Here is a 10,850-nt window from a genome sequence, read left to right as displayed (position 1 = left end):
TTGGCGGGGCAAGGGGTCCTGGCGCATTCAGGGAGCTTGCAGTGCGGTTTCCGGTGTCGCTGCCGGCCCGGGACTCCCAGGTGTGTTCCTTCTGGCGTCTGAAGGTGGTCTGGGGCCATCGGCAGGGCTTTTGGGGGTGACGGAGGAGGTCTGGGGGCACCTAAAAGGGTCTGGGGATATGTAAAGTTCTGGTGGGGCCATCTGAAAGGATCAAGGGTCGTGGAGAGGCAGCTGGGCACCTCCGACGGACCCTTTGGGAGGTCTCTGCAGGCTCCCGTGGGAGCTGGGGGTGTCTCGGGGTGGGTTTGGGTTTGGGTTTGTGCTGCAAACAGCGTTGATAATGCAGGGACGTTTTAATTCCCACTGAGCGCATTGCATATTCAGCAAGGATTTTCTAATTTAGCAAGGCTATGTCACATGCTCAGCCAGAAGACTGGAGGGCAGGTTGGCCGGTGGACTACTCTCCAGGACTGGATTGACCTCACTCAGCTGATGGTGAGCAATAGCCTTAATTTCCATTCCTTATCCTCCTTAGGACTTCTGCTATTGTTATTATTGCTCTTATTATTGGTATTACTATTATTCCTACCCCTGAGTTTTCTCACTTTCCCCCTTCCAGTTGTCTTCCCCCCACATCCTGCTGTGTGATGCTTGTTTGCTAGCTGGCGAGTGCCCTCAGGGCTGTGCCGGCCACAGAGCCTGCTTGTGTCATCTGCCTTAGGCACACTCATGTGAATCCAGCATTCAGAGAGGCGCTGCCTGTTGGAAAGATAAAGGTGAGCCAATTCAGTCCTAGCAATGTGATGTCTGCAGGTAGCCAGCAGCTTGGCATGTTCTCCTGAGCTCAGAGCCAGACAGCAGGATGTCTCATCTAGGCTCAGAAACTCAGGTGCTAAGAGTGACCTGTGGTAAAAGCTGTGAACAATTGAATTGACATGTCAGTAGGGTTTGGACACAGGGTCGTGGAAGTCTCAGTGGGACAGACGCTCCAGTTTCGGAAGCCTGTATTTCATGTTGCAAGGAGGTTGTTCTACAGCTGAACACAGCTGTGTGTGTACAGCCGTGAAGTGCAAACCAAATGATTTCCCGAGCTCATCTGAATCCCAGAGCTCATGAAATTCAGGCCTGCCTTCCTGTAGTGTTGGATCTCTCAAGGGGAAAAGTGAAGAGGAGGAGAACTCTTTAGCTTTCTCTCTCTTTTCTTTCCCTCGATACACTTTGTCTTGCTTGGCTTTGAATCACAACTGTGACGCTCGGTTAGGTGGTGAATGTGTACTAGGTGGTACGACACCAAAAGAAGGAAAAAAGAACAGGAATAATTTGCGTTATAGATGACTCCAGGTAAAAGTTTTTGGTAACAGTTTTATTGGCACTAAAAGATCATAAAAAGGGAATAAAGTGCAATAAAAGGCAAGCAAAGCAGCGCGCTGGGCTTGAGAGGGGACAAAACTCCACCTCCACAGCAGCCTTACAATAGTTTTCTTCATCTTCTATAGTTACATCATCTACATAAGCAAACTTATGCTAAACAGAAGGCAGGCATGTGATAATGAGTCTTAGAGTAGGCGATCAAATCCCTTCTCCCCACATTCGGGTGGTAAGGGTCAATGTATCCATTTTCTCACGTGCACAATTTTGCAGGCTTCTTATCTGAAGAAAACAAATTCCTAGGTCTGAATGTTTATCTTTAAGATAAGCTCCGCCTCAGCCGTGATGTCTCCAACTAACCAGACAGTATCCTTGCAAGTCTGCAAGATATGTTTCTTTCCCTTTGCTCTCAAAACAGGCCTCACAAGATCCTGACCCTTAATCCCAGGGCACTCTAAGTCTTATAATTTTAAACATAGATCACCAGTATATTCATCACAATTTGTCATAAAAACCCCACAATTCCAGTAGGATTTCAAGTTCCTGCTTGATAATATAAAGCAGTCTGTGCTTTGTTGGTTGTTTTAGTTTCCTTGCTGTGCTGCAAAGATTTTGATAGGAATTTCTAGGTATTAACTACAGCCAGGGCAATCCTTCAAGTGCCCTAGGAATGCAGTGAAAACCTTTTGAGAATTGTTCCTGCTCTGTTACTCCTCAAGCTATGAGCAGACACACAGACAGTTGTTAACAGACTTTCTTTGATCATTCCAGGTCTGGTGTGCTGGGACTGGCAGGATTTTCCTGAGCTGTCCACGTACAGTTTCTGTTGACACTCTTCAGCTCGTACATCCGGTTTGCTGACAGAGGGTGTGGGGTTTGTGGGGCCCGGCAGCGAGAGTTTTCCAAAGAGGAGCTCTTAAGGGCAGCTCCAAGGTTAGGTTTGGATTCTCCTGGAGTCGCACACAGAACGAGTCTCACGATTCCAGCGGTCTAATTTTATAGCTGCATTTTCTTCTCTCTGCCTAGGTGAGAGAATGACCTCACTAAAGAAGAGAGATAGCCTGAGCTCTACAGGAACCTTGAACCCAAGCAGTCAGTGCCTTCTGTGAGTACAAGCTGTTCTTGTTCAACGTGGAACTAGTTGAGAGCTGAAGCCAGACCACACCTTAATTCCCGCAGCTTCCTCTTCTGCAGATTAAACAGTCCCAGTTCCTTCAGCCACTCCTCATAAGACTTGTTATCCAGACCCTTCACCAGCTTTGTGGCCCTTCTCTGGGGACACTCTCTCACCTCTGTGTGCTGGGGAACACCACTTCTGCCGGGCCAGCCACCAGCTGGGTTTAACTCTGTTCCCCACTGCTCTTGGGGCCCAGCCATCCATCCTGTTCTGCTGTCCAGCAGTCCCTTTGAAAAAAAATCCATCTGAAAAAAGAAGTAGCAGAGAAGGAAAGTTGAAGCTGCAAAGATTGCAGTCCCCTCAGTTGTTGAGGATTGTTTTGAGCAAGAGGGGCCTTGGGTCCCAGGAACGCCTGTGCAATTCAGGCCTTGAAGAATTCTCTGTGATAATATAGTGGCGGAGTAAGAGATGTGAGAAAGTGCTGATTGCTTGGTATGCTGAAGTCCAGCTGCCTCTGAGATGGGAGGCAAGCAAGATAAGGAGGAGGCGAGATCTGGGGAAGAGAGCAATTAGACCGGATAGAAGAATTCCACCGAGTTGTGAAAACAATGATGTAACCTTTTAGAGAGCATCCAATAGTATGTTGCCAAGCAGTGTCTTCTGGAGAGTTGATAGGAGCCAGTTCTGTGGGGTTTGTTGAAGTGAGTGGCCAGTCGTTCTACATGAACAGTTGTCTTAGTGCTAGCAAGTAGGAGGCTCTGAAGTGTGGTACTTTGAGAGCTCCATTCATACTTGCCCTTCAGGAGGAGCCAGCTCTTTCATTGAAGCCAGTGCTTTCACGCCAAAAGAAGGGAACTCTTCTTAGTCCACAGAGCACATGGGCAGGGGAAAATGTCTGTAGCTGGTGAGATGGCCTGTGCTACAGTCCATCTTCTTCATCTCCTCCTTACTCCTTCAAGTCTCATTCCCCATTTTCTTTTCAGAGAAACTTGCTAGGGAAAGCGTTAAAGTCCTGCCTTACAGCGACCAGCAGGAAATCTTTTCCACCCCATGATGGGATTGGGATGAAGGTCCCCTGGTCACAGAGGGACATTAGGTTAGTGATGCAACACCTGCTTTTCACACATCTTTTCTGTTAGGCACGAGCACCTGAATGTCCTCTGCGGTCCGTGCGGTGGCCTTCAAGGTGATCTACTCTTATACCCTTCTGTGGCACTCGGGTCAGAAGAGCAGGCTGGCTGTTGCCAAGAGCCTCCTGTCCCCGAGACTGCTTTTTGCTGTCTGAGCAGGTGACTCCATCTATTGGGGAAATGGCATTTCTCACCATTCTGGTGTCACTGGTGGCTGTTGAGGATTAGATCAAAGGCCCGAGCCTTTAGGGCAGGACTGGTGGCAAATGTTGGACAGTGGCTAGGTGCTCATCTGCCAGAGCTCTCTGCCCTGGGATGGATCCCATCTGGTGCCATAGACTTCTGAGGGTCCCAGTGGTATCTCAGTCCCTCCCAGTTCTTTCCCAGTCCTTCTCAGTCACCCTTAGTCCTTCCAATTTCCATCCCAGTTCCTCCCGTTTCCTTCCCATTCCCTCCCATTCCCTTTGGAATTCCTCACAGTCCCTCCCGGTCCTTCCCAATCTCCTTCCAGTCCCTTCCAAGTCTCTCCCAGTCCCTTCTCAGTCCTGTCCCCATCCCCATTCCCATTCCTCCCAATCCTCTCCCAGTCTCCTCCCAGTCCCATCCCCGTCACTCCCAGTCCCCTCCCAGTCTCTCCTAGTCCTTTCCCAGTTCCTCTCAATCCCTCCCAGTCTCCTTCTCATCTTGCAGCGTGGCAGATTTCCCGGAGTGGGAAAGCAGAGCCGCGCTCCCTTTGGTCAGTACAGTTTAGGTGGGAAGTGCTTCCACTGGCTCCATTGGTCCAGATCGCCCCAGTTTGGGCTCTGTTTACTTTGGGGCCATTTGGGCCCATTTAGGATCCTCTTTGGGACTTTTTCCCCAGTTGTTCCCAGTCCCTTCCAGTTCCCTCGGAGCTCTCTCACAGTTCTCCCCAGTGCCTCCCACTTGAGCCTCCACTACCTCTTAGTCTCTACCAGTTTCCTCCTAGTTTTCTTTCAGTCTCTGACAGTTTCCTCCTCCTTCCCTCCCAGATTCCACCTCGTGCCCTCCCAGTCCCTCCCAGTTTCTTCCCAGTTGCTTCCAGTTCTCTCCCAGTCCTTTGGTGGGAGGAAACTGTTGGGACCGGGAGGGCACCGGGAGGAGGCCATTACTGTGTAGTTTGGTAATACTGACGGCTGCAGCTGGTGCTGAGCTAAACAGAATGATCACAGAAGGCTTTTTCTCTGAAGCCAGAGCTGCCTGCTGGGGGAACGAACGTTTTTCTGACAGCTCTTGGAGGAACATTTCTGTAGAGGTGTTCCCCAGGGCTCCTCAGGTGCTCAGAACTCAACATGTTGCCTTGGCGGGGAATAAAACTCATGGAAAGCTGAGCGTGAGGTGACAACGCAGGCACCGCCCCCCCCAGCGTGGCAGCGCCGCCCTCAACAACATGGCGCCGGATGCTTTAAAACGGCTCAGTGCAGGGTAGAGGTCGGAGCTCCTCCTCTGTGTCCCAGGTCAGTGCTAGTCTCTGCTGCTTTGTGGGGTTTCTCTATAGCAGCCGCTGGAGCTGCGCGGGGCTTTGGGGGTGGCTGCCAGCGGGGCAGCGCGGGGCTTTGGGGAGGTGGCGGCCGGCGGGGGGTGTCCGGGTTCGGCTGGCGGGGCTCTGTGGGGGTGGCGGCTGCTGCCTCAACTGTACCCAGAGATACCTGGAACTCTGGGCTGCAGCTGGTGCCCAGATCAAAGACAGCTTTGTCTCTAAGGCCAGTGCTTCTCTGCAGAGGAACCAAGATTTCTCTGCAGGTGTTGCCCAGGGTTCCTCATCTGCTCAGAATGCCCAGCTCCAGTGCCAGGCTGATGTCACCTCACAGCCGTCACTCTGTCGGTGTTTGCCTAGGAGTGCCAGAAATCTTCCTGGAACTATTGGAGAAAAGGAAGCTTTGTCTGTCTCTGTTTGTGGTTGTGGTGGGTTAACACCTTTTTCTGAAAACAAAAGAAGAAAGCAGGGTGGAGGGCTTGCGGGTACTTTACACTCCCTGAAGGGCGTCTCCCCCCTAGGAAAGCTGAGTCTGTTCCACTTCCCCCTCCCTGCCCAGCAAGGGTATAAAAAAGCAGGACCTCATAGCTGTTGGATCTCCTTTTTGGCTCCTGCCTCTGCTGGATGAGAGCTACTGCAGCTGCTCTCCTGATCCTCAGCCACGTGGCCGGACCTGATCCTTCTCCCTGCTGCCTCTGCGCCTCCTCAGAGACAGACTGGTTTTGTATTATTCTTTTTCTATCCCCCTCCCATCCATTTTTGTTCCTTGCCCTTGTGAACCCTTTTTCCCCTGTTATTGCTATATATATATATATAAGGAAAAAAAAATTACTTGCCTCTCTACTTCCAAGCTGACTCCAGATTGTTGCTTAGTGGGTTTGCTCCTTACCTTTTTTTTTTCCCTCCTCTCCCTGTTTGGAGGGAGGAGGTGGGGGGGAAGTGGGGAAGAGATTCTCAGCCTTTTCCCCATTTGAGCTTTTAACTCTCAGTTAAGGCTCAAACCACTACAATTTTTGGCGCCTCCAACGTGGGGCTTGGAAATTGATCTTGTATTGGGAAAGCAATACTTTTTTTCTGAAAAAGGAGCTTGAAGTAGAAATGGCAATTTTAAAGAACCTGATGGTCCAAGCCTTTTCATGGGCTTTTGGCTGGATCTTTTGGACCCACATCTACAAATTAATAACTTACCACGTGGTGTGGTTAATGATAGAGATGCTGATCAAGTGGATAAAAACTTTACCAATTAAGTTAGGCATGTATCTCTTGAATCCATTGAATTTCACTGTCAGTGGTAACTTTTCTAACATAGGAAACTTTCCTGAAGCAAGTTATGAAACCAATGGTGTAGATAAAAGTGCCTGTGATGGAAAATTGCTCTACGTTGCAATATGCTCCATATGCCTAAATGTAATCCTTATAGTGGCATTTGCTGGGACCGTGTTGGGTGGAGGACTAGCTAACCCATTAAGAGCTGTTTGGAGGGTGATAACACACTCCTTTGTGCTCTTTAATGACTGGGGGCGTGTCTGCTGTGGGCATTGTAAGCACTCTGTAGACACAAAGAGGGAGGGGTCGGGTTGTAATGACTGTGCCAGCTCTCAGCCTGAGCCCCAGGCACAAGGGTTTGCCCCACCACCAGCAGTCCCACAGTTGACCCCTGATGCTCCTGCCAATGCAGTCTCTCTAGCACCGGTCACCACACACAGGAAAAGAAATCAAAAATCATCGCCAAGCACGGATGGTGAGGAAGGAATCTCAGCAGGCCCCAGCACCTCACAGAATCCAGCGGTGGATGAAGATGATTCAGACCAGGAAATAACTGTTACATCGCTGCCCAGAAAGGAACTAAGGCAAACTCGTCTGGACTACGCCAGGAAAGAGGGTGAGCCAATACTAAGCTGGGCCCTGAGATGCTGGGACAAGGGGGTGGACACAGTGGACCTGGATAAGAGGGAGACAAAGCTTTTAGGCTCCCTGACTCGTGATGCTGGTCTGGACAAAGAGTTAGCCAAACTTGATGGAATACACACTCTCTGGGCCCGGATTCTGAACGCCATCAAGAGCCGGTACCGCTCAAGAGATGACCTGCCCTGGGCCCCAGTTAGATGGACAACTATGGAACAGGGCATTCGGTATCTGAGGCAGATGGCCGTGATGGAAATAATTTATGGAGATGGCCAGCTCCCTTCGGACCCAGATGAGGTGCCCATGAGACGGCCCTTCGTAAAGAAACTCACCCAGAGTGCTCCTCAGAAATATGCTCACACATTAGGAGGGATACTCTTGACTGGACAGGATGGAAGTCCTAAAACTGTCTGTGAGTTTGCCAATGATTTAAGGGAACATGAGGACAGCGTAAATCAGAAACTCCTGATCTCAGCCATAGAAACTATGGCTAAAGACATTGTCAAAGAGATCAAGACCTCCATGTCTGAACTGAAAAAGGGGAGCGATGCCTCCTTTTCCCCTTCTCCTTCAGAATGGGTCCAGGTTTCAGCAATCAGGAACAGGCGACCTTCCCCTAGGAGATCACCCCAAGCCAATCGGGGAATGTCAAGGGGGTCTCTGTGGAGGTTCCTCTGTGACCATGGAGAGGACATGGACACCTGGCATGGCCAACCCACCTCTGCCCTCTGGAACAGGGTGCGGGAACTGCAAGGTGGGCACCACGGGGATAACTCATCTAGGAGAAGAGCTGCCCCAGTTTCCTGGAGTGGTCGCTCTCGCTCAAGAGACCCTTCCCCTAGTAACACAGGACCATGTGACAAGTGTGGACATTGCCGCCAGCATTAGAGGTGCCCTACCTCCAGCCAGGTGGAGGCCAGGGATAACAGAGTATACTGGGATGTGTACGTGAAATGGCCTGGCACTTCAGAAGCCCTGAAGTACCGAGCTCTGGTGGACACAGGGGCCCAATGCACCCTGATACCATCGGGGTACAAAGGGGCTGAGTCCATAAGCATTCAAGGAGTCACAGGAGGCTCACAAGACTTGACTGTACTGCAAGCTGAGATAAGCCTGACCGGGAATGAATGGGGAAAGCACGACATAGTGACTGGTCCAGATGCACCTTGCATTCTTGGCATTGACTTTCTGCGGGAGGGATGCTTCAAGGACCCTAGGGGGCACAAGTGGGCGTTTGGGGTGGCAGCTGTGGAGACTGCAGGCAAAGAACAGCTGTCCACCATGCCCGAGCTTTCAGATGACCCCTCCATAGTGGGCAGCCATAAGGTGCAGGATTTGAAGTTACCTATTGCCTCTCGCATAGTACATCGCAGGCAATACAGGACCAACAGACACTCTCTGCACCCCATACACCAACTGATTCGACGACTGGAGAGCCATAGCGTGAACAGCAAGGCTCACTCCCCCTTCAACAGCCCGATATGGCCAGTGCGGAAGGCAAATGGGGAATGGAGACTGACTGTGGACTACCGTGGCCTGAATGAAGTGACTCCTCCGATCAGCGCTGCCGTGCCGGACATGCTGGAGCTCCAGTACGAGCTGGAATCGAAGGCGGCCAAGTGGTATGCCACAATTGACATTGCTAATGCCTTTTTCTCCATTCCCATTGCAGAAGAATGCCGGCCACAGTTTGCTTTCACCTGGAGGGGAGCACAGTATCAATGGAATCGGTTACCTCAGGGCTGGGTCCATAGCTCAACCATCTGCCATGAGGTGATCCAGACTGCCTTGGAGAAAGGTGGAGCTCCTGAGCATCTGCAGTTCATTGATGACATCATTGTATGGGGTGAGACAGCAGAGGAAGTTTACCAGAAGGGTAAGAGGATAATTGACATCCTGCTGGAGGCTGGCTTTGCCATCAAGAGAAGCAAGGTGAAAGGGCCTGCCAGGGAGATCCAGTTCCTGGGTGTTCAATGGCAGGATGGCCGTCGCCACATCCCTCAGGAGGTGGTGAAGAGGGTAGCCACTATGGTGCAGCCCACGAACAAGAAAGAGACACAGTCATTTTTGGGGCTTGTGGGCTTCTGGAAAATGCACATTCCCGGGTACAGTCAAATTGTGAAGCCTCTCTTCCATGTAACAAGGAAGAAAAATGATTTTGTGTGGGGACCTGAGCAGCAGGTGGCGTTTGACCAGATCAAACGAGAGGTGGTCCATGCTATGGCTCTGGGACCTGTTCGAACTGGGCCAGATATCAAGAATGTGCTGTACACTGCGGCTGGTGAGAATGGTCCTACATGGAGCTTGTGGCAGAAGGCTCCTGGTGAAACCAGGGGCAGGCCCCTAGGTTTCTGGAGTAAGGGGTACAAAGGCTCTGAGGCCAACTACACCGCGACAGAGAAGGAAATCCTAGCTGCCTATGAGGGCGTCCGGGCTGCCTCTGAGGTAATTGGGACTGAGTCACCTCTATTTCTAGCTCCGAGACTTCCAGTCCTGACCTGGATGTTCAAAGGGAGAGGCTCAAGCCCACATCATGCCACAGATGCTACCTGGAGTAAGTGGATGGCCCTGATAACTCAGCGAGCTCGGATGGGGAACTTCGAACACCCTGGCATAGTGGAAGTGATCACCAACTGGCCAGAGGGTGCTGACTTTGGAATGCCACCAGAGCAGACAGTGACCCGTGCTGAGGAGGCTCCCCCATATAACGATCTCCCTGACAACGAGAAGGGCTATGCTCTATTCACAGATGGGTCCTGCCGGCTTGTAGGAAGCAAGCGGAGATGGAAGGCAGCTGTCTGGAGCCCAACAAGGCAAGTGGCAGAAGCAAGGGATGGAGAAGGTGAATCCAGTCAGTATGCAGAGGTAAAAGCTGTCCAGCTGGCCCTGGATATAGCAGAACGAGAGAACTGGCCAGTGCTGTACCTCTACACTGACTCCTGGATGGTAGCCAACGCTTTGTGGGGGTGGCTGAAGGAATGGAGGAGGAACGGGTGGCAGAGAAAAGGGAAGCCTGTTTGGGCCGCTGACCTGTGGCAAGACATCGCCGCCCGCCTGGACAGGCTGCCAACCACGGTACGGCACATCGATGCACACATCCCCAAGAGCAGAGCCACAGAGGAGCACAAGCACAACCACCAAGCAGACCTGGCTGCTAAGATCTCCCAAATAGACTTGGACTGGGAACACAAGGGTGAGCTGTTCTTAGCTCGCTGGGCCCATGACACTTCTGGCCACCAAGGGAGAGATGCCACATACCGGTGGGCTCGGGACAGAGCTGTGGACATCTCTATGGAGGCCATCTCACAGGTCATCCATGAGTGTGACATCTGTGCTGCCATCAAGCAGGCCAAGCGCATGAAGCCTCTGTGGTATGGGGGGAGATGGTCGAAATATAAATATGGAGAGGCCTGGCAGATCGACTACATCACCCTTCCTCGGTCTCACAGTGGCAAGCAGTACGTACTGACCATGGTGGAGGCAAGTACAGGGTGGCTGGAGACCTATCCAGTTCCTCATGCCACTGCTCGCAACACCATCCTGGGCCTAGAGAGACATATCCTGTGGAGACACGGCACCCCCGGGAGGATTGAATCAGACAATGGAACCCACTTCAGGAACCATCTCATAAGGGACTGGGCAAAGGAACATGGGATTGAGTGGATTTACCACATCCCATACCATGCACCAGCTGCAGGGAAGGTCGAGCGCTACAATGGCTTGCTAAAGACCACCCTAAAAGCCATGGGGGGTGGAATCTTCAGGAACTGGGAAAAGCACCTAGCTCAAGCCACTTGGTTAGTGAACAGCAGAGGATCTGTGAACCAAGCTGGTC

At 51.6% G+C, this 10,850-nt stretch overlaps 1 long non-coding RNA gene across 1 annotated transcript; it reads left to right on the top strand.

The window, feature by feature from the left end:
• Nucleotides 1-316: 316 nt before the first annotated feature.
• LOC137448229 (uncharacterized) lies at nucleotides 317-2,460 on the top strand. The gene is made up of 4 exons (XR_010989010.1): nucleotides 317-495; nucleotides 620-776; nucleotides 2,140-2,301; nucleotides 2,395-2,460. It is a non-coding gene; the product is annotated as an uncharacterized lncRNA (long non-coding RNA).
• The last annotated feature ends 8,390 nt before the right edge of the window (nucleotides 2,461-10,850 follow it).

Source organism: Melanerpes formicivorus, unplaced genomic scaffold, assembly GCF_026170545.1.
Source record: "Melanerpes formicivorus ecotype bairdi unplaced genomic scaffold, bMelFor1.0.p_v2 SCAF_23, whole genome shotgun sequence".
Lineage (NCBI taxonomy): Eukaryota > Metazoa > Chordata > Aves > Piciformes > Picidae > Melanerpes > Melanerpes formicivorus.
The sequence above is the reverse complement of the archived record's forward strand: the minus strand, read 5'-3'. Positions and strand labels throughout refer to the sequence as shown.